This window comes from Ictidomys tridecemlineatus, chromosome 1 (assembly GCF_052094955.1).
Source record: "Ictidomys tridecemlineatus isolate mIctTri1 chromosome 1, mIctTri1.hap1, whole genome shotgun sequence".
In the NCBI taxonomy this organism is placed as follows: Eukaryota; Metazoa; Chordata; class Mammalia; order Rodentia; family Sciuridae; genus Ictidomys; species Ictidomys tridecemlineatus.
This window is the reverse complement of record NC_135477.1, coordinates 101,608,576-101,636,306: the sequence shown is the minus strand read 5'-3', so window position 1 is coordinate 101,636,306 and position 27,731 is coordinate 101,608,576. Positions and strand designations below refer to the sequence as shown.

The window sequence follows — 27,731 nt, the reverse complement described above, 5'->3', positions numbered from 1 at the left end:
TTATCCCTGTCATTATTCCTGAAACAATATAGTGTAACAATTATTTACATAGCATTTACATTGTATTAGTTTCATAAGTAACCTAGAGCTGATTTAAAGTATGCTGGATGATATTTGCAGGTTATCTTGTGCAATTTTATAAAAGGCACTTGAACATCTGAGGATTTCAGAATACACTGGGATCCTGGAGTCAATCCCCAAGGATATCAAGGAATGACTGTAGAAACAGTCTGATAATATTAATTCTCTCAGTATTTATGTATCTGGAAAGAGTATTTGGCTTTCATTTTTAAAGATATTTTTGTGGGTGTAAAAGTGTGTTTTGGTTTGTTTTTTTCTTTTAGTGCTTTAAGAAAATGTTCTATTGTCATGTTTGAGATCAAACTTAGGGCTTTGTGCATGCTAGGCAAGGGCTCTACCACTGAGCTACACCTCCAGCTCATCATCTGGCTCTTTGTTAGAACTCTGTCCTTAGTTTTATTCTCCTGCAAAAAATGTCTTTTTCTCTTTCTGTTTTTGTTTTTTTTTTTAATGTTTTTGGTACTGGAGATTGAGTCCAAGGGCACTTTACTGTTTAACTACATCCCTTGTCCCTTTTTTATTTTTTATTTTGAGACAAAGTCTTTCAAAATTGCTAAGGCTAGTCTTGAACTTAGGATCCTTCTGCCTTAACCTCCCAAGTTTCTGGGATTATAGACGTGTGCCACTAGGCCTGGCCTCTCTCTTTGTTTTTAAAACTTTCTATTTCTTGTTTCCAGAAGTTGATTACATTGTGGTTTGCTTTGATGTTATTATATATTTTCATTACATTATGATGCTATTATTTGGGATATTTTCTTTAGGTTTATTCTACTTTAGACTTCTTGAGCTTCTTGAATACTTGATATTTTGGGGGGTCAAATTTAGAAATTTTATGGTGAATATTTTTCTGTTTTCCCTCTTCTTTCTGGGAAAGAAATTACATGTGCTATTAGTCTGGATGGTAACTGAGACTTTCTTAAAATTTTTTAGATCTTTTTTTTCTTTTGTTTTATTTTTCAGTACTAGGATTAGACCCCAGGCCTCATGCATGCCAGACAGTTATTCTACCACTAAGCCACATCTTAGCCCTTTAGATCTTTTCTCTAATTATGCTTCCATTTGTATAGTTTCTATTGCAACAAATTTGAATTCATTGATCTTTTCTCCTGAAAGTGTTATTTTCCCTATTGTTTATCTTATCCAATATAATTTTTATTTCAGATTTTAATCTTCTCACTTCTTGAGGTGTTTAAAATATCTTACTTTTTAAAATTTAGTGTTTTCATATTTCCCAGTGTACACTTGAACATATTTATGGCAGTTGTTTTAATATCCCTTTCTGCTAATTCTACCATCTCTTTCATATTTCTTCAAGATTCTATTGATTGTTGTTTCTCTGGATTATAGGTCATATTTTCCTGCTACTTTGAAATTCTTTTTATGAAATGCAGACATTATAATGTCTGCATTTTATGTTGTTTGGTGATGGATTTGATTATATATCTTTAAAGATTGTTGAACTTCAATATATAGTTAAATTAGATGTAATTGGATTCATTTCTCATGGTTGCTTGTAAGCTTTGGCAAGGGTTCCAGAGCAGCCTTTAATCTAAAGCTAAGTTAGCCTCATGTAAACTTTTCTGATAAATCACACATTATATATTCGTTTCACTCTGGTAAGTTGGAATTATTCTTTGTTCTGTATGAACTATGGGCATTGTTTAGTATATTGTTTTCTGATATTTTTTCCCTCAGCCTTGAGGAGTTTTACTTCATGCACATACAAATTTATCTTTAGCCAAAGATTAGAGGAGATCCTCTGAAGTTCTTCAGAGCTCTCTTTCTGTTCAACTGATTCCTGTCTGGCAATTTCTTCCACAAATCCCATTTGTATCAGCTTTTCCAGAGGCTTGTCTCTGTCTTCTGAGCTCACAGTGACTTTGGGATCTATGTAGATACCCCATCTTTACTATGTAGCCTTGAAAATGCTTCCAGGTGATAAGCTGGAGCAATCAGAGGGCTCAGCTAGTTTGTTTTCTTTCTTTTAGGAATGACAGTCTTATGCTGCCTGTTATTCAATGTCTGAAAATTTTTATTTCATCTATTTTATCCAATTTTCAATTATTTATGACTGAAAGGCAATTCTCATAGAAATTAATCCTTCATAGGTACAAGTCCTTGTCAAATCACTTAAGATTTTTGTTAATGTTCTTTACAAATTAACAAATTTTTGTTAATGTTCTTTTCTTTAATTTTTTTGTATGTTTGCTGAAAACACCTATGAATCAACAAATTTATATCCTCTACATAGTAGAATTTATTGTTTTGAAATATAGTGTATTTCTTAATAGAGACTTTATTCAGCTCACTTTGTAACTGAAGGCAAGAGATGGATGCATTGTATAAGAATGTCAAAATCATTTCTTAAGTTAATATTTAAATGACTTTGTATTTGCTCAGTACATATCATATGTTTGGAGAGATTATTCTGAAATGCACTCAATGGTAGGGAAAATCCAATTTAGAATTAAAATACGTTGTAGTCATAATCAAGAAATAACTCCAATATTTTGTATTCACCAAAAATTTAATAGTAGGAAGTTTTCATCAAAAACTTTCCTCTCGGAAACTGTTAACTAGACTTAGTCTTTTTAATATGGTTGCTAGGTAGTCAGTGCTGCATTAATCAAAACTCAGATTTCCAATATGTTCATATCTTGTTTATTAAAATAGAATTATTAGTAATTCTTTCTTAACTCAAAGTAATTTTAGAAGACTTGGTCTATCATCTTCCTGAAATGCTTGCTAGGTAGTCACAGCAAAGTGACGGACACTGTTAGATGATAACTTCTTAGTGGTTTGAAACCGTATAGATCAGATTTTCAAATTGTTTTAAGAATATTAATGTCCTGCAATGAGTTAAGTGTTTCTTTAAAAAAGAGTTCCATTATAAACATAAAAGTTCTGAGAAATCTTACAGTAAATAACCCTGAGTTCCCTCATTTTTAATTAGGGCATTATAATTGTACATAGTGGTGGGAATTTACATATGTGTCCATGTACACAATATAGCAATATAATTTTGCCAGTATAATTCTCCAGTATTTTCCCTTTCCTTTCTCTCCTCCCTCCCCCAGGTTCCTTTTCTCCACTTTATTGATCTCTCTTTGATTTTTGTGAGATCAAGTATTGTGATACTCCCAGTATTGATCTTCTTGCTCAGTAGTGCTTTGGCTATTTTGGATCATTTATTCTTCCATATGAATTTTATAACTGTTTTTCTAGGTCTGTGAAGAATATTATTGGTATTTTGTTGGAGATTTCATTTAATCTGTGTAACACTTTTGGTAATATGGCCATTTTGATAATATTAATACTGCCTATCCAGGAATATGAGAGGTCTTTCTATCTTCTAAGGTCTTCTTCAATTTCTTTCTTCAATGTTCTATAGTTTTCATTGTATAGGTCTTTCACCGCCTTGCTGATTTATTCCAAAATATTTTATTTAATTTATTTAATTTTTTGAGGTTATTGTGAGTGGGATAATTTTCCTGAATTTTTTCTCAGGAGATTCATTATTTGAGTATAGGAAAGCTACTGATTTTTGCATGTTGCTCTTGTTTTCTGTGTCTATTGAGATGATCATATGATTCTTGTCCTTAATTCTATTTGTGTGGTGAATTACATTTATTGATTTGCATAAGCTTAATAAACCTTGCATCCCGAGGATGAAACCCACTTTCATAGTGTACTATCTTCTACTGATTTTGGAATTAGTTTGTTCTTGCTTTTATAGGGCTTTGAGGTATAACACTAGATCATTTGGGTTTTCTCTGTGTGTGTGTGTGTGTGTGTGTGTGTGTGTGTGTTTAAATATAGATGCCCAATGCTTTAAACTTTGCTTTTAGAACTGCCTACATACTGTGCCAGAGATTTTGATATGGTATATCTCTGTTCTCTTTTGTTTCTAAGAATTTTTTGATTTCTCCCCTGATTTCTTCTATGACCCATTCAAAAGTGGATTATTTAATTTTCATGTATTAAAATGGTTTCTGTTTTTTATGTATTAAAATGGTTCCTGTTTTTTATCTTATTATTTATTTCTAATTTCATTCCACTATGATCTGATAGGATATAAAGAATTATTTATATATTTTTTTGTATTTGCTAAAACTTACTTTGTGTTCTAAAATGTGGTCTATTTTAAAGAAGGTTCTATGTGTAGGTGAGAAGAAAATGGATTCAATTGTTAATGAATGAAATATTTTAGGTTATCTGTTAGGTCCATTTGATTAATAGTATTTTTTTTCTGATGAGTTTCTACTTAGTTTATGTCTGGATGACTTCATTATTGGTGAGAGGAGAAGTGCATTGAAATTACCTAGTATTATTGTATTGGTGTGTTGAAATCACCTAGTATTATTGATTATTTTATATTGAGTAGGATATCTCTTCAACTTTTATGCAAGGAACTATTTAATTAGCTTCTCTCTCTTAAGTGCCCCGTGTTAGGTGAATATCTAAGTATTGAGACTCCCACTCAGTGTGTATCCTCTGCTGTGCCTGGTATCTCCAGTACCACTTTGAGAGAAGATACTAAGCCATGTTAACTGTAATCACTTTAGAGAAAAGCCATGTATAAATAAATCTGATACAGTTCTAGGATCCCCCTATGATCTTCGGTGTGTCTAGGTACCCACTAGCTTTCTGGTGGATCAGAGGTGATGGTCCCTTATAGACTATAACTTAGCAACCAAGTTACTCCCCCACTGTTAAGGAGAGCAGTCTTGTGTGCCCTCCTGAAGAAAAGCTCTGTGTAGCCAGCACTGTAAAATCCAGTGTGGATTCTTCCATGTATATTTCTGAGTGTGCAGTGTGTGGTGATCTAAGGTAGAGGTATTGTATTCTGGTTTATGTGGCACTGGGAAGCCTGTGGAAGGGTATGAGGCTGCTGCCCCTTCTGGAGTGCATAGGTCACAGGTTGGTGAACTTGTATCTGGGCACTGGGCTACACCTTTCTAAGTCTCCCCCTTTTATATATATTTATATTTATTCAGTTGTAGGTGGAGACAATACCTTTATTTTATTTGTTTTTATTTTTATGCGGTGCCAAGGATAGAACCCAGTGCCTCACGCATGCTAGGCAAGCGCTCTACCACTGTGCCACAACCCTGGCCCACCTCAAGCTCTTTGTGGGATGCATGCTGTTGTATATGCATGAGGTTCTTCACTTGAAATTCTCTGCTTGGAGTTATTCTCAGAAATTTCTTTCTGTGGGTCCATGTGTCTGAGAATTGAATTAACCTGCCATTGTGGAGTCACAGTTGTGGACCGTTCTGGAAGTGTTGGGGCACAGGTGCTGCTTCCATGATTGCTGTGGTTTTCTTGCCAGGCAGAATTGTTAGTCAGCCCAGAGATCCTGCTGGCTGTTTTTTGTTTTTTTTTTTTCCCCTGTTAGGGTGCTGGGCTCAGGGCTTTCACTGATTGCTGTGGAATGCTGAGCACCAGCTCCCCTCTGCTGGAGCTTGTTTGTAGTGGCCCTATCTAAGGTCTTGGTGGCTGTCTGCAACCGTGGGGCCTGTGAATGCAAGCTCTCTCTGGGAGGCCTATGGCACAGAAGCCTCTACCTTCAGTGCTGGAGATCATCGGAGTATTCTATGTTTGGGATAGAGTGTCAGTTGGCTTGCTTTCATCTAAGCTCCTACTGCTGGTGGCTGTGAATCATTGAACACCAAGCTTCCTCTGATGGGGCTTCTTTGTAGCTGTGCTGTCTGAGCTCTTGGTGGCTGCTTACAACTGTGGGACCTATGGGTGCAGGCTCTCTGTGGCAGTCTGTGGCGTAGAAGCCTCTACCCTGCAGGTGCAGATTAATGGGGTTTTATCTGTTGATGGGCATAGGATGTCAGTTGACCTTCTTCACCTAAGCTCCTGTGGATGTTGTGGGGAATGCAGGGTTTGTGTTAGTACCGCCTGTGAGTGAAATGTTCTCAGGTCAGCTCTACCCCATTCCCTTTGTCTGAGGTGAGAGGAGAGAGTTTTGGTAAACTTCAACTATTTGGGATCCATCTACCAGTTCTTTCTAGATGGATTAACTAGACAACCTGTTTCAGAGGGGTTCCCTATAGCTTTATTTGTTGCTATCTCTAGGTGGGGAAAAGCTAGATTGATTTAATTTCGTCCAGGGAGGATGGGTAGCTATGGATTCTACAAAATGGCTGCCTTGACCAGGACAGCTTTCTGCCCACAATTGGGCTGAATTCTGTGATCTTGACTTCACTGTCTTTGTTGATCCTATCCCATTTTAACATGGTCTGCTTTTCTTTCCAACTATTGCTAGGGAAGTCAGGTTGTGAACTTTTCCTCTCCCTCATTCTCTTTTTGTTGCCCCGACTTCACCCAGGTCAGGGTTTGGGTTCAAATAATTCTTTCTTTATTTTCTGTTCCAGTAACCAAATTCCAAGTCCCTCTAAGTTTCAAGCTGCCCATTATTGAATTTCAGAGATTTTGCTCTGTCATCCACCTCTCTGGTCAGCTGTTCTTTCCTTGTTTGATTTCTAGACTGTGATGGAGTTAAGAGTTGCTGCCTAGATCCTCTCTGCCATCTTTTGAGATGGGATCTAGAATTTCTTAGCTTGTGTATATTGTGCTAGACTCAAGGCAGCAGAGCAGAACACATTGTAATTCTGTAGAAATGGTTGAATGATTGTTCTCATCTTTACAAAGAATAAGATTTATAAAACAAATTTAATAAAGTACTAATACTTATAGCAAACTGTCTATAATTGATTAATTTTTATAATCACAGTATCTTACCATTTTTTTCTAAAGTACTGAAAGACAGTAATATCAGATTTGGTTAAACTAGAAAGTGAACACAAGGAGCCTATAGTTAATGAATGGTTTGGTATTGGTATTTTATAAGATTAAAATGTGTTTTTCCTGTGATGTTTTTAGAATAAAGAGTAAAATATATAGCTACATCTAAGCCTTTACAATTATAAGAAATGTTTGAAATGTTAGTTGAAAGAGAGAAATATATTGTTAAATATAAACTTTGTTCATCCTAATTAGAGTTTTTGGCGTGTTTTACTTTATGACACCTCCAAGAAAAGAATACAATCTAACATACAAACCATTATTTTCAGGTAGTTGTCTATAATTTTTACTCTTTGTCTTATACATACTAGTTTATGTATATAAATATATATATATTTATACTATACTAATATATACTAATTCTAATTAGATATACTAATTCTAACTCTCGTTTTTTAGTATATAGAATTGTTCCCTTAAACATTTTGTATAAATAATTTAAAAACCCCTAATTCTTATATTCATCTATTCAATAGTAATAAAAAATATTTATAGAATATCATGTGAGTATATAAGGGCCCTAAACTTTTTACTTAATCAAAAGTTTGATTTTCACCTGCCTATCTGCTGTATTTATTAATTTTATGTGTCACCTTGATTGGGCTTCTGGGTATCCAGACATCTTAACATTTGAATTGGTGAACTGAGTAAAGCAGATCACCCTCTCTTATGTAGTGGGCACCATCTAGTTAGTTGAAGACCTGAGTAGAAGAAAAAGGCTAAGCAATTGGGAACTCCTCATGCCTGATTGCTTGACCTGGGACAAGATTGCGCTAGCAGATTTTTTTCTGCATTTGGATTTGAACTGAAATATCAGTTCTTAGATCTAAAGCCTGAGCACTTTTGGAGAGAAACTTGCTCCATTGGCTCTTCTGTTTCTCAGGCCTTTGGATTTGTACCATAACTACAGTTGGCTTTCCTGGGTCTCCAGCTGGCCTTGTCAGCTGCCATGTTCATGTGAACTATTTCTTTTTAATGACTCTCTCCTATTGGTTCTGTTTCTCTTGAGAATCTTGATTACTATACCTGCCTTCCTGTCTTTTTCATTAAGTCCATAATAAAACTAGTCAACACTATATTTAAGCTGTTGTTATAAAGGATTGGATTTTGCATGTTACTTTGCACAGCTATCCTTATCAGACTGCTTCAGCCACATCCCATCACTATTGAGACTAGGCAAGGATAAAAGAGGCCTAAGACTAGTCATGGCTTTTATGTGCATTTCATAAATGTTGACTTCTGAAAGACTATTACAATGTCTCTCCATTTCTTTTCACACTATCAAGAGAATTTTGGTTTATCATGTTAGGTGATTTTGGACACTATGAACAGAAAGAGAAAAAATTATTGGGTTTATTAATGGTCTAAAATGAGATCATGGTATTTTAATAAGTAGGGGTCATTAAACTTCTTCTGTTAAGTGCTAGATCATCAATATTTTTAGTTTTGTGGGTCAGATACTGTCTCTTATGAATCTGTCATTACTCTTTCTGCTAATCAGCTGTCATTGTTGAACAGAGACAGTCAGAAACAATACATAAGAAAATGATTGTGGCTGTTTTCCAATAAAACTTTATTTACAAAAGTATGTGATGGGTAGATTTGACTTGCAGGCTGTAGGCCACTAACTTTCATTATAAGAATCTTTCAGAAATGATTTGTCAAATATGACCTTTTAGAGAGGTTATGTTGACCATTCTGCATTAGATCTTAGAAGAAAATTTAGCATTTTCCAAAGCTTCTATTCCCAAAGTTCAGAACCACAGGCCATAAATACCTCAGGTCTCTGGAGAGGGTAATGGGAAAAGATAAAGAACTTTGACCCTAAAAAAATTGAAAGTTGATGAAGAAGTTGTCCATTTCTGTTGTCATATTATCTTTATTAGTATTTCTGGCCTGGAAACACTCCTGATTTATGTAGACATTGCATTCAACTCTGCATTATGTAAATTAGTCTTTGAAAAAAATATTTTCTCTTTTCTCATGAAAGCCTCTGGTAGTCCTGATGCAGCAAATCTAGGAACTGGAGGGCTATTAAAATTAAGGAAAATATCAGTGATATGGCTTGTGATTCAAAACACTTGTCAAATAGAAATGCTCTAAGATTTCATCTCATTCCAGTCACAGTGGCAATTATTAAGAACATAAGCATCAATAAATGTTGGCGAGAATGTAGGGAAAAAAGTACACTCATACATTGCAGGTGAAACTTCAAATTTGTGAAATCACTATGGAAAGCAATATGGCGATTCCTCAGAAAATTTGGAACGGAACCACTATTTGACCCAGCTATCCCACTCCTCAGTTAATACCCAAAGGACTTAAAATCAGCATACTGTGGTGATGCAACCACATCAATGTTTATAGCAGCTCAATTCACAACAGCTAAACTATGGAACCAACCTAGATGTCCTTCAACAGATGAATGGATAAAGAAAATGTGGTATATATTCACAATGGAATATTACTCAGCCTTAAAGAATGGAATGATGCCATTTGTAGATAAATGAATAGAGCTAGAGAATATCATGCTAAGCAAAATAAGCCAAACCCCAAATTCCAAATACTGAATGTTTTCTCTGATAAGTGGATGCTGATCCATAATGGGAGGATAGGGAAGAATGAATGAACTTTGGATTAGACAAAGAGAGTGAGGGGAAGGGAGGGTGTGAGGGGGTAGGAAGGATGGTGGAATGAGATGGACATTATTACCCTATATGACCAGTGTCACTCTGTATCATGTACAGCCAGAGGAATGAGAAGTTGTGCTTCATTTGTGTACAATGCATTTTGCTGTCATGTATAACTAATTAGAACATATTTTTTTTATAAGTGAGTGTTACTCAGGGTTTTTCAGAGAAATAGCCAACAGAATAGAGATAAATAAAATATTGAGGGGTAGGGGGAGAGGGAGAAAGGGAAGAGAAGAGAAGAGGAGAGGAGAGATTTGTTGTAAGGAGTTGTCTTACTTGACTAGTGAGTCTGGGAAGTTCAGAAATCCAGACTCAGGTGAGTTGATGGTATATTTCTCATCTGACACTGAAGGCCTGAGAAATAGGAGAGTCGATGGTTTAAGCTTAAGTGTCAACCCAAATTTGAAGGCAGAAGAAGACCAATGTCCCAGTTTGAAGACTGTCCGCCAGAGAGAAAGAATTCTTTCTCACACAATCTTTTATTTAATTCAGGCTTTTAATGAATTGAATGAGGCCCACCCATATTGTATGTGTAGGAGTAGTCTGTTTAATCTAATCTATCAATTCAAATATTAATCTCATAAAGCCATATTCTCAAAGACACATCCAGAAACAATGTTTAACCAGATAGGTGAACGCTCTCTGGCCCAGTCAAGTTGGTAAATAAAATGAACCATCACAAGTGTGTATGGGTTGGTTGGAGGAAGGAATATCTGCTAGCAATAAGAAAAGTTCCATACCTAAATCTTTCTCTTCCTCCTTTTCTTTTAAGATTATAATTCCTTTCTAATTTTTCACAGACTGATTTGACTATTTATTTATATATGAATGATTATTTATTCATTATCTACTATGTGTGAGGTATGATGCTACCATTGAGGATTCAATAATAAAAATAAGTGTATAGATAATTTTAATACAATATGTTAAATGCTAAAATATGAGTAATCATTAAATGCTAAGGGAACACATGAGAGAGACATCTAATCCTACTTTGGGAGGCATAGAAGGCTTCTTGAGGGTGATGAAATCTATACAAAATGATGAAGAAGAGGAGTTTAATTAGATAAGCAAGTAAAAAGCTGGTAAAAATTGTTGAAAGCAGAGGAAGCATGGAAGAGGAATAATGCTGGAAGCTCATCTGGAATTTCCTTTAGCTCACCTCCATGATTCAATGGAATTAATTATACTTGACATCAAGCCCTTTAAAAGAAAAGAGGCCTCTTTATTAGGTGCCATGAACCAAAATGAAAGGATGTGGCATTAATCAACTTTCTAATATCTAGTCACAGAAAGTGATGTCTGTTCACAAGAGCATTCTCTTCACCAGAGTAAGTATATGAATAAGATTATGATTCTGATGGATTCTTCATCAGAAAAAGTGTATGGTGTGTTTGTGTTTGCTTTGTGGTACTGGGGATTGAACCTTGAGGAGCTGTACTGCTGAGCTACATTCCTCCTTTTCATTGTTTATTTTGAGACAGGGTCTCATTTAAGTTGCCCACACTGGCCTCAAACTTGCAATCCTTCTGTCTCAGCTTCCCAAGTCTTTGAGATTACAAGTATGTGCCACTGCCAAAGTGATACTTTTTTTAATTTTAATTTTTATTTGCTCTAATTAGTTTTACATTACAGCAGAATGTATTTTGGCACATTGTACACAAATGGAACACAACTTCTCATTCCTCTGGCTGTACATGATGCAGAGTGACACTGGTCATGCAATCATACATGTATATAGGGTAATAATGTCCATCAGGTTCCCCCATCCTTCCCACCCCCACTCACCCTCTCCTCCCCTCACTCCCTATGTCTAATCCAAAGTTTCTTCATTCTTCCCTACCCGCTCCTCCCACTTATGGATCAGCATCCACTTATCAGAGAAAACATTTGGCCTTTGGATTTTTGGGTTTGGCTTATTTTGCTTAGCATGATATTGTCTAGCTCCATCCATTTATCTGAAAATGCCATCATTTCATTCTTTAAGGCCAAGTAATATTCCATTGTGTATATATACCACATTTCCTTCATTCATCTGTTGAAGAACATCTAGGTTGGTTCCATGGTTGAACTATTGTGAATTTAGCTGTTATAAACATTGATGTGGCTGCATAAAGTGATACTTTAATATGCATCTACATTATGGATTGATTACCACATTCAACATAATTTACATATCTATCACCTCATATAATAATACCAAATCTTCATAAATACGAGGAAGATAGAAATTGTAACAGCTCTAGTATAACCTCTTAAATTACAACAAATTTTTATTTTTAATTTTTTATATTTTTAGGTCATAGTTCCCAATATTATCTTTGCTCCCATCTTTTATGTTAGAACTGGAGCTAATCTCTTGTTTCTTACTTTTCCACCCCTAGGTGAAATAATCACAAATGAAATTTCAAGGAAGATTCTATATAAATCCTGATATTGAAATATTTTTGTCAGCCTAAAAAGTTTGGATTTACCCTGAGGGAAAAGAAATGACAAATGAGATCATGCCAGCTGCAATGTGAAGACCAGAGTGAGTAGGGTAACATTGGAGGCAGTGCTACTATTGAGACATGGAGGTGAGAAGAAATGGCTTGAACTAGGGTAAAGGAAGTGAGAATAGAAAGAATTAGATTATTGGAGAGAAAGTTAAAGGAACAAATTAAGAGAATATCAAGATAATTAATAGGACTTGGTGACTGACTGGATGGGGTGAGCCTGGTGAATGAGGAGGGGAAGTTGGGGTTGATGGTCAGGTTTGACTTGCTTGGGCAAAGGGGTGTGTAGTGGTATGTATACAAAGGTTGAGAATATAAAATGGGCCGTGAGTGTCTAGCAGTCAAGCTTCTAGGCCTGCTTGCTACATTCTATAGATTCATGTACTAGGAAACAATGAGCTCAGATAGATAGTTTATTATTCACTTTCTTTTTTTTTAACTAGTTACACATGACAGTACAATGATCTTGACAATTCATACATTTGAATCAAATGGGGTATAATTTATTATTCAAAGCAAAGTAGGCACCAGGATCTTCCTATTTGTGTAGGTTCCCCAAGTCCCATGATTCAGAGTAGATGTTGGGCATATAGTGTACCTGTGACCTCCCAGTCTTATTAGATAAAGAGCAAGTTTGCCCAACCTTTGTCATGGAGGGTTACCTAGTTGTTGTTATCCAGTCAGGAAATAAGCATGTCCTCTGACCCAGAATCTCTGATTTGAGACATTCAAACATCATGAACAATTACCTTCCAATATCAGCTTTGGACGTAGTCAATTTGGAATATTCATGATATCTACATAAAGATATCAGCGGAAGTAAACTTTTTATAGAACTATTCAGTGTGTTTATAGAATTGAGATGAGAAATAAAATCTATTAACTTTGACTATGTTAAAATGATAACGTGATAGTCTTTGTAACATAGTTATAGCAAGTGTTTACTGTGGTGCCTAATCTCTATGATACTTACATAAGATTTATTATTTTATTCATTCCAAACTGAATTCACGTAGGCTTAAGTCTTCTGTTGCTTGTGAAGTCTGATGATCTGATAATAACCTCAAACAAGAAAGAAGAGTAGTGGCAGGATATTTACACAGCTTTACAACTGTGACTTTTACCTGCTTTACTCTAGAGTAGCCCTCCCCAGAATACATAAAATGCTAGCACAAATGTGAGCCAAATATGTAATTTAAAATTTTCTAGTAGCCATGTTAAAAAATAGTAGAAACAGGTGAATTTAATGTTAATAATGTGTTTTATTTATCCCAATAGATAAAAATATTATTTCAACTTGTAAGCACATAAAATTATCAGAGAGTTTACTTTTTTTCATACTAAATCTTTGAAATCTGATGTGTATCTTATGATTATGGCATGTCTCAATTTGGATTAGATATAATACAGGTGCTCAATAGCTATATATGGTTACTGGCTGCTATATCCAATAGTGCAGGTCTAGAACCTCAAGAACAGTACATTTTATTTCCTCTATCTGGTGAATATCTTCTTTGTATGTTAGAAGATAAAATGCTATGGTATATATTTTTTTGTCTTAAGTAGTTGAGCACTAAGAACAACTAACTATAATGAAGAAAACAAATGTCCACCGAATATACATGGCATTTTTAAAAAGGAAGATTTTGAGTTTTATTGAAAATTAGCTAGATATTGCAGTGCCTAAAATAGGTATCTTGGAAGGTAAATTAGGCTAAAGGGCATATCACTGTAAACTACTCTAGGATTTCACTCAGCAGAGCAGGTAGCCAGAAGAGTTATTGTTTAGTAGTTCATCATTTACCCTTAAAGAATAAATTATATTTTAATAGAATTTGTCCCATTACTTTATATGATGAGGTATCGCACCATTTATGATTGGTGAACATTTACTTATTTACAAATGCATTGACTCTGTAACACAGAAGCACCTCAAAAACTTGTAAGATTTCTATTAGGTAATTTAATGAAAAATAGGCATTGAAGGAAAAAGTTGCTCTATGCGTCTTCAATACAGCAAGTAGACATAATATGACTTTGAAGGTCTGAAGTACGCTAGTGGTCTTAGAAAAAGGCTAGTTACACAATTTGAGAGACTTAGGAATTTCTAAGGTACATGGTGATAACTTACTGAGTTTGCATTAAATCCTAGAATTGGCTTATATTTCAGTGAGGAGAACTTTAACCCTAATCGATGAAATGCAGTCACATTGAATTGGATATTGAGGCAAAGTACTTAACGGAAAAGTGAGTTTCTGAGCTGAATGTGTGAAATAATTTGACTACTTGTAAAGCCTGTGGCTCTCTCTTTGTTAATGATTATTATCCATGATTTTTTTTGAAGTTTCTTCTTCTATATATATATTTTTAAGGCTTGGGAAAAACAAATGGAATGTTGCTAGTTTAAAATAAACAAACTTTTCTTTAAGAGTGTTCCATATGAAAAACTAAATGATTCTGCTTTATCCTTATTTATTAATGTTTTTATTTATGAGCAATTAGCTTTAAATAATAGATGAATTCTATAGCAAAGTGATGGAAATGGATGTGATGTGGGTGATAATACAATAAAGAAGTCAGAAAGCAGCAGAGTGCGTATCATCTACTTCATTTCTATAATCCAGAAGTACTCTATATACATTATTACATTAGGAAGTTTGTCAATCAACTACAATAAAACAATCTAGTAAGGTTTAGTGTCTTATTTCTGACTTAATCATTCCTCAATAAATCCATTGCTATTTAATATCTTGTTTTTGGATAAAACTTTGTGAATGAAGAGACTGCTGTAAAAGGAGTTTTGAAACTATGTTTAAAAAAGCTTAGAATGGGGATATAGCTCAGAGATAGAATATGTGCCTTGCCTATGTGAGGCCCTGGGTTGAATCCCAGCACCACAAGCACACATGTGAACACCCACCCACACACACACACACACACAAAAAAAAAAAAAAATTGCCTGTGAAGAGGATGTTTGAGATGATTTGAAGGAGATAGGGAGAGGGGTTCTAGCAGAGGGGAGGGTGGACACAGAAGCACAGCTAGTAGGTTGGACAGGTGTCATAGTGGCCAATGTGGCCACAGAAACAAAAGAATCATTATCATTTATTGATTTCTCTATTTTTCTAAGTAGGGAGAAATTTCACAATACAACGAAGGGTTTCAAAAAATTTAGAGCCTTGTTTGGAAATAAATTCCTAAATATAAAAGGTGATACTAGGTCAAAAGTGATACTACAGGCCAAATTATGGGCATGTTAGAAAACCTGTAGATCAGATTAAAGGAGTTTCTACTGGCCATGTGTGGGACAATTTGTGCTTCAAAATAATGAAAATAATATTTAGAAAGATTTATGAGTCCATACTTATAAAAAACATGCAAACTAGTAGCAGAGTAGTATACTCTATGTGTTATTCAGTCTGTTACTACAACATAGTACCTGAGATAATTAACTTATAAAGAGAAAAGGTATATTTTGGTTTAAAGTTCTTGAGGTTCCCATCCATGATTGACAAATCCTGTTGCTTTGGGCCAGCAACAAGGCAACATATCATGGTAGAGCGAAACTGATAACCTCTTCTGCTAGGAAGTAAAAAAAAGGAAGAGCTCAGTGTCCCACAAATCCATTTGAAGGCACACCAACCATGACCTAGGGAACTCCCATAATGCCCTGCCTCCTAATGGTTTACTGCTTCTCCCAGTAGCTCCACCCTGGAGTCTAAGCCTTTAACACATATACTTTGGGGGACATTGAGCATGCAAACAATAGTAGATACCAACTAAAAATGAAGGATGAATTAGGGTTGGAAAATTACCATTTTGCAGTTACAAGATAACAAGAATCATCATTAGATGCTGGAACCAATAGGTGAAAATTTGGTGAAGACCAGAATATTTACAGAGCCTTGGAAAACATCACCTCATACATTGTTTAGAAATTACAAAGGATAAAGCACTTTTTAACTACAAAGAACTTTACAATGGAGTGACCTGATAGATGCTGCCTTAACTACTCAAGTAATCAGAGATCACCAGTAACTGGACCAGCCAGGATCATGTGCTTTCTGACGTAATTCACTGAGAAGAACACAACATCATTTATCTAGCATTACTGTCCAAAATGTATAATCTAAATCTATTTATGAGGAAATATTAGACAGCTCCCATATTGAGGGATTTTTACAAAGGAAATTGCATGTACAATTTTCAAAGGTCAATATAGTGAAAGACAAGCAAAGGCTGAATCTAGACCAGGCAAACAAAAATTACTACATTTTTGTGAACAAGTAACTAAGTTAAAATATGTTCTACTATTACATTAGATAATAGCATTATGTTAATTTTAAATTTCCCAATTTTGATTATGGTACTTTGGTGATATAAGTGAATGTCTCTGTTTTGGGAGGAATGCACATTGGGTATTTAGAGGTAATGGAACATGGTATCTGAGACTTAACTCTAAAACATTTAAAAAAATTATACATAGAAGAAAAAGAAGTAAGGAAGAAGAGGAATGGTAGGAAAAAATGATAAAACAGCTGTGGCAAAATGTTAATTGTTTGGGTCAAGTCCATTCATTTTTTTTTTTAAAAAAGAGAGAGTGAGAGAGGAGAGAGAGAGAGAGAGATTTTTTTTTAATATTTATTTTTTAGTTCTCGGTGGACACAACATCTTTTGTTGGTATGTGGTGCTGAGGATCGAACCCGGGCCACACGCATGCCAGGCATGCCAGGCGCGCTACCGCTTGAGCCACATCCCCAGCCCAAGTCCATTCATTTTTTTATGGTATGCATAACAATTCTCTGTAAGCTTAAAATTATTTAAAAACAAAAAGTGGAAAACAAGAAGTGATAGTATGCTGGATGAATTGCGCATTGAGAACTATTGTGTTTTTAAATTTTTTTGACACCCCTCATCCTGCCTTTGTCTATTTTCTTCAAAGAAAGGTACTTAGGTATCCTGAATAGTGTTTGAAAATCACTGCACCTAGTAATCATTCCTTCCAGCAATGAAAAAAGGAGGAAGCAAATAGTTTTACCTGTAATAGTGATCTTATATAAGGAAGGGGATATCTATTATTTCACTAGCTATAAGAAGGAACTGTTGTCCTTTTAAGTATTGCTAATGTGTAGATTTTGTTGATAAATATTGATAATCATTTTTTTTTTTTAAAAGAGTATCTGGGAAAATATGGGGCATTAGGGCCAAGTCTGTCTTTGGCCCACGGGCTCAGTGAATTGTGAGGAAGGCTGCCTTTATGTAGTTAGAAAGAAACTTATATAGGAAGAAGCAATAAGTTTTACTTCTATTTTAGGTCAAAGTAAATATGTATGACTGAGATGAGGCATAAAGGGAATGAAGTGTGGAAATTATGATCAGTATAATTATTTAAGTGTATAACCCTGTTAGGGATGGATGCTATCATTAGAATGACAAGGTTATAGAGCTCTTTTTTTTTTTTTTTTAAAGAGAGAGTGAGAGAGGAGAGAGAGAGAGATAGAGAGAATTTTTTTAATATTTATTTTTTAGTTCTCGGCAGACACAACATCTTTGTTGGTATGTGGTGCTGAGGATCTAACCCGGGCCGCACGCACGCCAGATGAGCGCGCTACCGCTTGAGCCACATCCCCAGCCCGGTTATAGAGATCTTTAAAGGTAGGAGGACAGGGCTGGGATGTAGGTCAGTGGTAAATCACTTTACCAAGTGTGTGTGAGACCCTGGATTTTGTTGGTAGCACTACAAAAACAAAATCAGAGGACACACAATTAAAAAAATGATTTGGAATAGACAAGACAGCAAAGGAGCGATGTTAAAATCATTATATTTCAGGTCACTTTAATAATTGTATTGTCTAGGTACGGGGGAATAGGACCTATGATGTTAAAAAGAGAGGACCCCTATTTGAGCCAGATATCATTTCCCTGTATTTCTTAGGGTTGACAGCATAATCACTAGTCCATTTAGTATTTCAAGAGCAACTCTGAAGGTCTAGAAAACAGTGTGGGATTATGAAAATTATGGAATTACTAGAAGCCTGTAAATAGCACATAAGTTGCTTTAGAGAATTTTAGTTTTTTTAAGGGAAACTAGAATCCTAGTTGTTTCAGGGAATTCTAGTTTTCTTAAAGGAAAACAAAAACCAGAAACCGGCCAAACAAAAAACAACACCTAACAAAAGTGAACAAAATAAAGTCATCTTTGGAATCTGATTTGTGAGCTAATTGCTAAACTCTTGTAAGAGATGGAAATAAATAATTAATAGATATATATGAAAATATATAACTTTTAAAAAATATTTTATAGTTGTTGATATATCTTTATTTTATTTATTTATATGTGGTGCTGAGAATCGAACCCAGTGCCTCACACATGCCAGGAAGTGCTCTACTGCTGAGCCCCAGCCCCAGCCCCAATATATAACTTTTAATAAAGTTTATTTTCATTCTTCTTTAATGCCCTGACCATCTCTTATTATTGCAAATACTCTGGGGCAGTTTTGCAAACAACTTTTTTCATATCTTATATACTAAATTCCTTCCTTTCTTTTTTCTTTATATATGAAATGGATCTCTATCTCTTATATATATACATATATCCATCTCATATATACATATATATACATATTTTACATATATATGGTAGTCATGGCATAAAGGAAGAATGAAAATAAACTTCCTTGAAAGTTGAATAATACATATATCACAATGAACAAGAAAGGCAATAATGTTCACAATGTACCCATGATAGCACATACAAAATCTGTGGTTTCTTGGCAATTGGAAAATAATAAAATTTAAAATGACTCATATACAAAGGTGATATTGAAATAAAAAGTACCATTATTTTTAATATGACCCTTCCTTAGAGTTTAGAAAATTATAAAATTACAGAAAAATATATGTGTAAATGATCTATAATTTTAAACTTTGTGGGCATGGTATAAAAGTAGGTAGTACCAAATAAAGGATGAAAGCATGTTGACAAAAGGAACTATAATTTTAGGCAGTGTACTGGCAGCATGCTTTATAAAGTTCTGCCACAGAATAGCAATAAAGCACAGTGGTAGATGGAATAAAGAAATAGGAGGAATGGATAATTAATGACTACTTGTAACAGTTATTACTCTCCAAGATATGATAAAGAAGAGCAACCAAATCCAATGCTGCAGGACAGAGGTGATTGGTTAATGGAGTCAGGAAGAGGTGTTAAACTAGTTGGCATAGCTTCATTTAGTTGCACAAGTTCCCACTTTGTGCTCCTTCCATAGCACCAGTCTTATCTATGGCTCTCAGCAGAACTCAGAGTTGGACGGCTCAATGTTCCACTGCTCTTTGGAACATTCCATGTTTGAATTATCTTCATAAATGTTTTGAAAAAATAGCCAGTAAATATAAACATGTTAGTGTTTCAGTTGAATTAATGATCATATCTGTATTTTGACTGGTGTTTTAATTTCTGATATTATTAAAAAATTGATCATATATAACATCTGACATTTTTAATTGTTAAAATGGACTAGGTTTTAAACACTGAACTATAGTTTTGTCCGGTAAAAGGCACAGGTGTTCTGACAAGAAATAATAGCATATAAGAAGTGGTATTTTTATTTTGTCAAATAGTATGCATGCATGTAGTGCAGTCTAGGGTCCAGAATACAAGGATGATTTAATGGCAATCAAATTTTAGTAGAATTTCTTTTATTTTAACATCTTCCTTTTAGACTGGAATATGGTATCTTAAAGAAGATCAGACAAATTACTCATTCTGGGAACAAAGACTTTTGAAAGCTGTCAGCTTACTGACAGTTATGATGAACATTTATTTCAGGCTTATAAAACATATTAATCAAACTTGTTCACAGCATGATGGTCCAAAGAGTGTTAATTTATATTTGAGAGATACTTTAAATAAGTTAAGAATACTGTTAACATATGTAAGTACAAAGCTATGGTGTTTTTTCCCCTCCAAAATGAGTAAATACTTTTCTCAGACTTACAGAATGAAGCATACTGCAGCATTCTGGTTATTACAAGACTATTTGTAAAAGACCTATACACCATTCATTGAACCTTGAAAAACACTTGAAAATATGGGTTGCATTTGCAAACTTCAGTGTATGACATGGAAATCTGGCAAGCTGCCTGGCTTCTACTTAAAGGATTGTCATTCTGGGAAAAATAAATTTTTCTAACTAGACAAAAGTCAATGTTTTCATGTTTTACTGCAATCAAACTGATAGAGCTGACAATTTAATGTCTCAACACTTAAAATATCTGTGGATAATCAGTTACCTCAATCAATCATAAACACAAATCCTTCTATTTTCAAAGCCTGTGTGTCTGTGACTAAGATATAAAACAGTTTGGCGAGACTCTCTCTCCACAACACCTCACCAACTACCCCCACCCTCATCTCAATATTCCTGATTTGTCTTTAGCTATGCAGATATTTTTACACATTATGCATCTGGAAATAACTTTTAACGATTCAAGTATGATCAAATTTAGAAAGTTTTCTTTCACTGTCCTGTTTTGTTTAATTTTTACGGATAGTTTATAGCCTGTTTGCCTGTCAGAAAATATGGCAGTGTGCTGGCATTCCTGCTGAAGACATCATTATGAGTGAAAAAATGCTCAAGGCTTTTTCAAGGTGGGTGCTTAAACACACATTTCTCTTCTTTGACTTCGGGGGATGCTGATAGCTACCCCGAACAGGTATTTTTGGGTCAAATGGTGTAGTGCTGGCCCCTTAGGATTTCCTGGCAGGCCCACGGAATAGCTCACTTCTAGAAACTTAATCATGATGATGGTGATTAAGGTGATGGTGGTAATGAAGAAAGGGAGACAGGGAAAATGATACGCAAAGGTGCCTGAGGGATTGGATCCCAGTTAAGTATGGATTCCGCAGGGCTGACAGGTTCAGCTCACAAAGCTTTGGTATTGATATTAATGGGAAACTTCAAGTAGTTTTAGAAATCTGTTTGTATTAAGATGTGCTGCGGCATTTCCACATCACAAGAACAAATTTACTGGGGCACATTGTTCTTCTTTGAACTTGATGAGAATTTTTGTAAATAGTTTTACGTTCCTAACAAATAATTACTCTGAACACTCTATAAGCCAAATCCCTTGTTTGGAGTATTTTTGTGTATTTTTTTTTTATGTGTGGTATAGCTGTGTATATTGACATACACACTCACCACCACTGCCTCCTTTTTTTGTTTCTTTGATTATATGGAGTTTTGCAATCAAACTAAGCAGTTTTAGGACCCTTGGGGCAGCATCTTTTAGTTCCCCGTCAGGCTGCATTGCAAAACAATCAATCTTGCTCTCACACTCACTTGGCGGAAGTGCCACGACACGAGCAGCGCAGTGCTTTGCTCTTGCCATGAAGCCTGGGTGACAAAAGTTTTTACAAGAAGCTGACTGTATTTGGGGTTATGAATATGCAATGACTCTCATTAGTATTGAAGAGCCAAAGCAAGGGCTGACATCCCTCGCCACTTTGAGTTGCTGTAGAATCGGCTAATGAATTGTCTCGCTCGCTCACTCACAGGGTCTGCTGTTGTGGCTCCTAAGTTCCAAGGGGAGTTGCCCATTTTGAGACCACCATTGACTGCAGAAATTAATTGTCAAGAACGTCTCTTGATTCTGTGAAACAATGTTTAGGCAGTGCTTAGTTTGTCAAAACAGAAAAGCACTAAACTTTGCATAAGATAATATCATGAATAGGAAAAATTAGAAAGAGGCACAAGAATGCATATATGTACTATATTCATCACTGTGTATAGATATGCTTCCATCCTGGATCATTGTACAGTATGTGTTTCTATATATAGATGAAATCAAGTCATAGAAACCTGACATATCCTTCCAAATGGAACAAACAGAGATGATAGAAAATTCCCAAAATGAATAGGGTTGAAACAGAAAACTATTCCATCAATTCTTTACTGTATTCTTTCTTTTTTATTCCTGAGTCTCTGCCAAACACTTTGCAGCTCATACAAATACCATCTTTCATGAATATGTCACTGATAAGGATATGTTTGTAGCCACTGATTAAGATATCTGAACTGATTTGCAGTGTAAAAGAAGATTCAAAAGTGCTCAGAAACCATTTAGAGTGGTCCCACTTCAATGGGATAAATTAAATGTGTTTTTCTATACCCCTCCTCCCTTGACATTTCCTTTCAACTTGAAGAGAACTTATGTGGCTTGCTGCAGATTGTAAAGGATGGACTGAATAGAAATTGATGTTATATGCTAAAAGTTAGGGGATATGCTGTAAGCTGTGCAAATATGGCAGTGAACAAAGAGCAAGTCCTTATATTAGGATGTTTGCTTCTATAGTCATTTATTTAATCTGCAGTGAAAAGTTATCTCTTGTAAGGAGACAGATATATGCTATTTTGTGGAGCTTTAGAGGATAGTGTTTCTGTAATTGCCCTATCAGTTTGACCAATCACTGGAAACAAGAAAAAAAAAATAAGCCCAAGAACATATACATGTAAGAGTACCAAGAATGAGTACAGCTTAAAATAAATGCAGTTCTGACAAAAGTGGCTCAAGTATCATACATCAAACACTTGTTACCTCTGCTGGCCTTAGTGACTGCACATAACTAAGAACAAATCAGTGATAAAATTTCAAGAAAGATGAAACCGTCTGGGCCTTTGCAAAGACCATCAGTCATTCTGCAGAGCCATAATGTTATTTGTTCAAGTAATCCTTCGTTTCCTAGTTAATGGACTTAATACTCCCTCCACCCCTAGACTAAATTCACAAAGGGAAATCTTTTTCTTTTTTAAAATTGGACACATCTTCCAGAGGACTAATAAGATCTGGTCACAAAACAAGCTACTAAATTATTCAGTTAATTCATAAATTTGCATTCTCACGGCATCTTGCTGTCAGTGTAGGGTTTAAAAAATTTTACTGTTTTAATTAAGTACTTATTTAATCAGAAATAAAGTCCCTGTAGAGTCACAAGAATTTTATGATTTCTCAATACTGTCTTTCTAGATATACAAACATTTTCCATTATATGACAAAGGTCTACCCAGGTACATCAAAATAACGTATGCAACTCTTACGGAAGACACTCAGATTTAAAAATATACAAGTGGAGATAGATCAGCTGCAACAATGATATCAAAGCACAAACTACTTAAATTTAATGGAAATATTAGTCAATATCTGCTACTATGAATATGCAAATTACATTATAAGTGAAAATATTTTAGGCTTAATTGCCACTGTGGTGGTTTTGACTTGGCTCTATAATTAACATCTACATTCTCGACTTCATGCCTGCTGTAAACATTATTTATGAAAGTTTTATCCAGATATAATTTGGTGTTTTTGTTTTTGTCAAATACTGGTGTCTAATGAAATAAAATGCAAAGAACTTGTGCTTTTCACATTTTTCTGAGTGGTTCATCAACAATCATTTCCTACAGCTCCTTTCCTATACACAACCACAATATGATTCTAACACTAGGGAAACAGTATGTTATATTGCTGCTACTCATGTTGTTTTACCATTTATTGAGATAAAATCTGGACAATTGCAAGAAAATAGCAAACATACACATAGATTTAGGCAATTATTTGATTCTTCTTCATATACTCTATAGCATACACACCCATAATATAGTGTTTTGATACAGTCGTATGAAGTGGATCAGAATTGGAGTATTCTATGGCAGACCATGTACTAGAAATCAAATGTGTTTTTTCTCCTCTTGCATACATGTGTGCATTCACAATGAGGAGGGGAGAGAATGAAGAAGAGTTCAGCCTTTGATGAGCTTACCTAAAATTTTGGCAGTAGAGGGTATTTTAATTTGAGCATATGTAAATTTTGTCCTTTATGGCTTAATATTGTTTTCATTTGGATTTACATATTGATTTGTAAAACATCATAATCTTTTCAGTTTTTAGGATCTCAAGAGGTCTTGATCTGCTCTTGAATGTGCCAAGGAATTTACCATCAGCAAGTGCTACTCAATATATTTCCTTGTCAACCATAAACTAACATTTATTGAGTACAACTTAGGTGTTGGGGGTGGGGAGAAATGGGCTAGGAAAATACAGAAGGCAGAATCTTGAGTACCAGGAAGTTTACAAGGTGGCTGAGGTGAAAGATCACAGGGAAACATGGAGACTCATTTACAGAGATACTTACCAACAAATATAGATTAATTTGGTGCACTGTGAGTACAGAATTGTTTCAAGGTTGCTAGTGAGATTTAAGAAAAGCCTCAGTAGGGACAAAGATACAGACTTTCCTTTCTTTGAAGACAAGAAAGAACACTCAGAATTCTGATAATCAGTGGTACTGAATGGATCATTTCCTTACGTAAGAAATACAACTTAATTTGAAACAACACAAAGATCATACTTAATGTTAAAGCACAAGAGTTATATGTATTAACATAAAAGTATAAGAATGATTACTCTTAAAATTAAGTTTCCTGAAATTTTAGGGAAACTTCAATGAGAATAGTAACTGTGCACTCATTTGTTCTTTTGGATATCTCCTGACACTTCTAGTCACCAGCCTAAGATCCTCTCAGACCACTCTTTGCTCAGTCACTGATGAGCAACCTGCTTCCTGTAGTGGAAGCTGGCAGGACCCTGCTTCAGCTGTGCTCACCATCAGTTCCTGTGCTATAGAGACCAGCAGGCAAGTTCCTACTTGGATTTTGGATCTTAAATATTTCATTAAAACTTGTCTTTACTTTGAACAGGACTTCAGTGTGTCTAAAACTCACTTTATTTCAATGTTAACATTTCCTTCTGAAGTGATATAATTTGAAGTTTAGAATTGGTGTTTGGATTTTCCTTTTCATTTTTCTCACTTAAAAATTATATCCTTACATAGGGAGGAAAAAAAAAACCCATTATTTCCCACAATTGCCACTTTAAAATAAGAGACAAGAGTGAGAGAATATACATCAAAAAGATTAGCATTTTTTAAAGAATTTTTTAGTTCTATTTTTTTAGTTGTGATAGATCTTTATTTATATGTGGTGCTGAGAATTGAACCCAGTGCCTCACACATACCAGGCAAGTGTATTATGGCTGAGCCCCAGCCCCAGCCCCAAGATTAGCATTTTTAATAATTGTTAGTTTTTTGTTGCCATTACCAGACTACCTGACAAGAACAACTTAGAGAAAGAAAGATTTATTTTGGTTCTCAGTCTCTTAAGACTTCACCCCATGGGAGGCTGTCTTTAAGATAGAAACAGCATGGAAAGGTATGGTAGAGGAAAGCTGCTCAGATCATGGTAACCAGGAAGCAGAGAGGGTAGTGGAGAGGGAGGAAAGAAGGGACCAGGGCACACCTCAATGACCTACTTTTCTTCAACTAAGTTCCACCTTCCTGTAGTGTATTCAGTTCTCTGTGGATTAATCTGCTGATGAGGTCAGAGCCCTCATGATCCAACCATTGCATAAAAGCCTCATCTCTGCACCTTGCTGCATTGGAGAGCATGCTTTCAACACATGGACTTTTGGGGAACATTCTAGATTCAAATCATAACAGCTTCTTTTTTCCCTGAACTAACTCTTCAGTAGTCTTGCCTGAATATATACACAAATGTTGATTCCATGTTGATTGATGCCCAGCAAAATTATGCAAGATTCCTAAGTCCTGAGTTGGAGAAAATAGTCATTGTGTACCCAGAAGAGGAGAAACCTTTTTCCTTGATAGGTTCCTGAAAACTGATATAATTGTTTAATTACTAACCACATGCTTGGATCTCAGTAAAAGTATGAAGTTGTTTAAAAGAATTTTTTATTTTTATTTTTTTAGTTGTTGATAGACCTTTATTTATATGTGGTGCTGATAATTAAACCCAGTGCCTCCCACATTTACTTTACTTTTCCACTCTTCATGATAATAGTTTTCCAGCTCTCCTCAGGTAGTATAACAAAGCTTGAGGTTATTCCTCCTCAGGGTCCTTGCTTTTTGAATAGGAGACCTTGGGATTTGAGGTGTGTATGGGACATGGCAGACATGATGCTGGCTGCCTTCCATATGGGATTGTTATGTGGCTTACTCTGTGTGGATGAATAGGAATGGTGCAGAGAAATGTAAGTGAATTGTCAGGATCACACAGGTAGCTAGGTTTGCAGGTTTAGTGACTTGAGAGCCTATGTTCTTTGTATTAAAACATTTTAAGGTTTGAATCATCTGTGCTGGAAGTTCAGGCTTTGTGCCAGTCCCACAGGAAAAACACTTTTGGCTGGAAGCATTACCCTACCTACTGCCCTTCAGATTGCATGAGGTGGATTTAATTAGTTCTTCTAACTGGTTTTGTATAGCTGTACCTTAAGTCTTTTTAATGTAGGCTTATTTCAGAGACTTCAATCTTTGTTTTGAACATATTCAATTAAATTCAATTTAGCAAACATTTATTGAATGCCTGTTCTTTGCCAGGCACTGTACTAGATGCTGGTGGGTACAAAGACAGTCCATTTAGGGAGAGAGATATTACAAGACCTAATAATTATAATACAATTCACTGAATGATATAAGAGGCATATGCAAGGGAATGAGGGAACATATGAGGAAACAATTAATTCTGTCCTGAGGGAAGATGTCAGGCAGTGCTACATTGAATCAGAACCTCAAAGGACAAGAGATCAGAAATTTCCAGAAGAGGCTGAGAGTTCGTTTCTGGTGATAGAACAGCATGAGGATGTGTATGAATATGCCTGGGATGTTTAGGGGACCGAAATAATGGCAGATTGTAAAACCAATCACAGATTCTTCCCCTTCCTGCATATAACCATCCACAATAAGACTTCTATAGATTCTTCCAATAATAAGTGGATTCTCTTGAGTTGATCATGGTCTATGTACATCAGCAAACATGAAACAAGCAGAGCCCTGAAGAGTTCTTATGCCTTAGGGTTTCTGGAACCCTGAGGCTGCATTGTGAATGAGCCAGGAGGATGAATGGCCACATACAGGAGAACTGAGGGTCTGGCTGACAGTGTTTGAAACCCTAGACTTGTGATGAGATCGTCTTAGATCATCTAGTTACCGGCTGATCCACCGATTGCTCATAAACAATGGGAGAGTCCAGGGAGAATCAGTTGTTAGTTCACGTTTCTTCTGATCCGTCTAGGTTGTTAGCCCAGACAGAATGATCCAGATGACTCCAGACTTCCCAGCTAAATAATTGGGTCTTCTGTTGTCCAGCAAAGCTGGTACACAGAGAGTATATGTAGAGTACAGGGAATACGGGAAGAGGAGGTGGAGATGATGAAGAAGAGTAGCATTTATGGTATCATGCTTTGGAGTTCAGAATTTTTCTAATACCAAGTTTTTCAAACTTCATTAATTCATATAACACTTTTATCTTTTTGAAATGTCTTCAAGCTACCTGAAAGATTTTTCTTTAAATTGCTCAATTTTTGTGCTGAAAATTATTTTGAAACTAAACTTACTGTTAACATGGCATCCAAGTCTGATCTGTTAGTTCTGTTTTTATTAACCTATTAAATGTGTAAATATTTAAGCTGTTGATATGTTTGCTATCAAATATCATCTTAGATATTATAAATGGTGTTTTTTAGGATTTTCTGCTTTAATCAGTAGGAATCAAGAATAGTAAGGAGAATAATTGGA

The 27,731-nt window shown here is 35.3% G+C and overlaps 1 protein-coding gene across 1 annotated transcript in view; it reads left to right on the top strand.

The window, feature by feature from the left end:
* The window catches only part of LOC120885707 (uncharacterized), a 144,439-nt gene that overhangs the window by 99,386 nt on the left and 17,322 nt on the right, over positions 1-27,731 (top strand). The window contains exon 10 of the mRNA XM_078022230.1: positions 11,975-12,120. The gene's annotated coding sequence lies outside the window, so the exon portion shown is untranslated. The remainder of the gene's footprint in view (positions 1-11,974; positions 12,121-27,731) is intronic.